The sequence below is a fragment of the Lonchura striata genome, chromosome 27, assembly GCF_046129695.1.
Source record: "Lonchura striata isolate bLonStr1 chromosome 27, bLonStr1.mat, whole genome shotgun sequence".
Lineage (NCBI taxonomy): Eukaryota > Metazoa > Chordata > Aves > Passeriformes > Estrildidae > Lonchura > Lonchura striata.
In genome coordinates, this window is record NC_134629.1 from 4577512 (window position 1) to 4581889 (window position 4378).

Genomic DNA, 4378 nt, shown 5'->3' on the forward strand with positions numbered 1-4378 from the left:
CCCTCACCCAGGACTGGGGCCCTCTGTCACAGATTTGAACTGTCTGCATCTGAAAGGAAGTTAGGACTAGTGTCAAACGGCTGCAGGACAACTTAACAGCACCAAACATGTTATGGCAATCTGCCAATACAATCTAGAGTCCAACTACACCCTGCATTATAAATTTCCAGTCACCAGGACTTGTGCTATTACAGGCTATGCAGCAGGGTAGAGCAGCTGCAGGACAATTATGTGTAGACACCTGTGACACAGGACAGGACATCACAAACGAGGGGACAGGACAGGGAGAGAGAGCTTTTGAGGAGAAGAAAGGACTGAGAGACCCAAACAACAGAGTGCGCCAGAGACAAGTGACATCAACAAGATGCAGGCATGTAAAAGAACAGCATGAAGACATCGAGGTCAGTGAGGAAGAAGTCCCAGATGGGAGGAAGGAGAAGATGCTTTGTTTTGAAGCTGAAATACTCTTGTAAGCTATGGAGAAAGGACTATTTTTCCTTATAATGCATGAAACTATGGGGCAATGAAAGTGTTCAAATTGATACAGAACAAAAGCCTCCATGCTAAGATAAGCAGATGTTGAAATAGCTGTTATCCCATGAGAAGTTTGAACAGAGCAAGAGAGTAGTCCTGTGCTTCTAAGAGAAGATCTCTGTTCCCAGGGATGAAGCTGATTTTAGAAATAGATAATTGTCTTGGTTCAACAAGACAGGAGTCTGTGGAAGAGGGCAAAGCCTCCTGTGCAATGGAGAACGGCAAACCCCCCTCCCTCTGAATTACCAGGATCTTTAAATTAAAAGGCTCTCAGGCAAAGATGTGGGAATGGGAGTAACAATTCTTTACTAGGAGAAAACTAGACAACAATTTAAAAAGGCAAATGCAATCGGTACAAACAAAACCAATGAAAAAAAGTCCAGAACCTGAGGAGTCGGGGTGCCAGTATCAGTTTTGCTGGGACAATTGCTCCCCTTGCAATGGTTGATGAGTTGCAGCTGAAGTGGTGATCTTTAGAAGGGTACAGTTTTCCTCTGAAGATCTGGTGGCAGTGGGGCCGGTCTTCCTCTGCGCCGGGGTTGCCTCTGAGCTCCGCTGCCGTCGCCTCAGCGCGCGCCGGCTGCTTCGCTGTGAGTGCCGCCGAAGAGAGAGAGAGCTGCTTCTCTCGGAGTCCCGCCCAGAGAGCTGCCTCCTCTCCCCAAAAAGCTACCCCTTTAAACAACAATAGAGTGCTTGGCTTCCCCCCTCTGGGTGGGACCCCTCACGGTGTTACATTTACCAGCCCTGCATTGAATCAGTCAATGGTGTATAAACAAACCATTGCCTCTACAGGGCAAACCATTGTCTCTGAGAGAGATAACAAAAACCTGTCCAACCGGTTTGCCTTCAACAGATGGCAAATGGAATACAAGCTTATCTTACAACCCAGGACAATAATGAGAAATTTTGCCTTTGAACAGCTCATCTTTAAAACAATACCCCATAAGCTGACATGGCCTATCGACAAGCTGTGGGAAGGCTTGTGGCAGTGGGAAGGATTTCACAATGGCAAGGTTCCCCAGGTGGCTGCTGTTTGTGACAAAATTGAGAGCCAATGAGAGAACTGTTTTTTCCTCTTGTGGAGAAATCTCCATAACCTTAACAAGAGGGACTTTGCTCCCTCAGTGAACTAAAGAAAAACTACTTTAGAGGTGGTAACTGACTGGAAATCTTAGGTTTGGTTTCTTTATATTGTCAGTGTGAAAGGAAAGGTTGTGGGGGGAGGAGAAGTGTTCTGAAGGGTTTATTTTGATCCTTACTACTTTTTTTTTTCCCCTCCAGTTACTTTGAATAAAATTTTCTTTACACCCTTTTAAAGTTTTGAGCCTGCTTTGCCTTTCCCCTAACCCTATCTCACAGCAGGAAGTGAATGTATTGGTGATTGGCCAGCACTGAACTCACCACATTTTTTAGTGCATTGGCCAGGAAAATCTCAAAATTGGGGAAATCTTAAAATGGTAACCAAAACCACTACAACAATGAATGAGTTTGAACTACCCCTTATGAATGAGTTTGAACTACCCCTTCCAATGACTTCAGAAGCTTTCCTGTGGACTTTTCACAAATTTCTGTAAGCCAACAACTAAGTTCAGGATACCTGAACTTTTTTTAGCATGGATATGAAAATCATATACAAGGTAAAAGATACACAAGGCAAATGATACCTCTGTCAGAAATTTAGTAATTGCTTAAACAATGTTGAAACAGGGACTTACACCATGTTGCATTAGGCTCTGTTAAAGAATCTTGAATATTCAAGAGAAATATAGTAAACCTGTACAAAATAGCATGGATGACTTTGGTGACAATCTCTTTTGTAGTTCTATCCTTCTATGTTGCTCACTGCATGCTACTCATGTTCCCCAAGGTTGCAGCAATTTAGCAACACTTACCTATTGGTACTGATGTAATTCAGTTTTGGATATTGAAAATCTCTTTGTGAGGATCATAACCTTCTCCTTCAGATTGCAGATGATACTATATTTGGTATTATAACATTCTGAAGTTAATCTGAACTTAGAAGTGTCTTTGCCTTTTTTTTTTTTTTTTTTTGTGAAAGAGAAATTTATGTTTCTGACTTTTTTTCCCCCCTGCTTATAAATTACATTATATGGGAAAAGTAAATGAGTAGTCATATTGCTCTCAAATGGAAAATATTTCATGTTCTATGATGGAGTCATCAAATCTAAAGATGTAACCTTTCTGCTAACCTAGCTGTTGTGGTTTGACACGGAAAGATAATTTTTTCCGGAAGGAAGAGGTCAATTTAGATATTGACCAATTGAAAGTAGACACGCCTCTGAGAACACAGAGGGGTTGAAAGCAGAATTCCCAGGGGAACTCGCTCTCTTTGGTTCCGGTCAGCGTGCAGTGAAGACCTTCCCCTGCCCAGCCACGAGCTGGGTGGGGGAGGGGAAGCCCCATGGCCTGAGAAAGGTAGGCCGAAAGCCCGAAGGGTGGTGAAAGGACTGGAACCGGGCTGGCCCCTGCAGATGGAAGGGTGGAAGAAATCTGGGATGTCTCCATTTCCCCCCCCCCCCGCCCAGAGTTCCTCTCCCGAGAGGGAGAGAGAAAGCCGCAAGGAAGGAGGAGCGGGGGGAGCTGCTGCAAGGTGCCCAGTTGTGTGGGAGTTGCTGGATGTCCGGGCATCGAGCCATCCTGGGAGTTCGGACTTTTAACCCTTCCTTGAGAAATGAAAGCTTTGTGAATTTTCCTTTCCCCTCCTCAGTTTGAAAGAGAGGAAGAGGGACACCTTGGACCCTGGGATGGGATGTTGGAAGGAGGAATTCTGGATGGGAGGGGGACAAGGAGTGGCTTTTGGCTGGACTTTTCCGTGTTAGCCACAACCTGAACCAATCTTCTCCTTCAAGAGGGACTGTGTTTTGGGAGGATGCCAGTGAGTCAAGAGACCTGCTTCAGCTGAGAAAAAGACAAAAGTGGAGTGAACAGAGAAAAGGTTAGGGGGTTTGTGGTGGCGCCCCCTTGCCCTGGAAAGGAAAGAGAAGAGAAGAAGATCTCTGTTCTTGAGCCCTCGGCCCCAGGGGAAAATGGGGGGGACTGTGGTCCCAAACAATGAAAAACTGAACCGTTGTTTTCTCCCCTCTTGGCAGGGCATCCTTGAAAGGAAAAATCCTAAAGGCAGTGACCATCCATGCATTGTGGTGAGAGCACTGTGCATGGAAAGGAGAAGGGTCACCATGGCAAACTTTTTCTCCGGGCGGTGCCATGTGTGACATGGAAACACAGGATGTGGAGCTGTGTTTCTTGGGGGGTCTGTGGCACAGGAGAGACTCTGTTCCCCCGATGGACTGAGTATCGGTTGTTTGGAGGGTGGAAACCTGATTGGGGTCCAGATTGTGTCTCACTGTGGTTTGTTGGAGTTGGGTGGTGGGGGGGGAGGAATGTTTTGCAAGGTTTTCATTTGGATCTTTGTGTGTTTTTTTTTTCCCTTCTTTAGTTTTCTCTTTTCTTTTGTAGTGGTAGTTTAATAAAGTTTTTTTCCTGTTATTAAGCTTGGGCCTGCTTTGCTCTATTCTAGATTCCACTTCACAGCATTCAAGGTAGGGATCACATTTTCATGGGGGCACTGGCATTGTGCCAGTGTCAAACCATGACACTAGCTTTCAATGATAATCATCTGACATACAGGTGAATCACACTGTCTTAAAATAGAATTAATGAGAATTTTCCATTGAGGGTGCAATCTACTACATTATTAAAGAGCATCTGTGTTTTTTCAATTATGATAATTTCACTGTTTTAAATAGTGTCTTATATTTCCTGATGGGAATGTAACTATACCCAGCATATGCTTATTAAGCCGCTTAGCAAACATAGTTGTATT

At 44.5% G+C, this 4378-nt stretch overlaps 1 long non-coding RNA gene across 1 annotated transcript; it reads left to right on the forward strand.

Moving 5' to 3' along the window:
* Positions 1–2846: 2846 nt before the first annotated feature.
* On the forward strand, positions 2847–4041 carry LOC144247563 (uncharacterized). Its single transcript, XR_013341202.1, has 2 exons — positions 2847–2970; positions 3263–4041. It is a non-coding gene; the product is annotated as an uncharacterized LOC144247563 (long non-coding RNA).
* Positions 4042–4378: the final 337 nt, after the last annotated feature.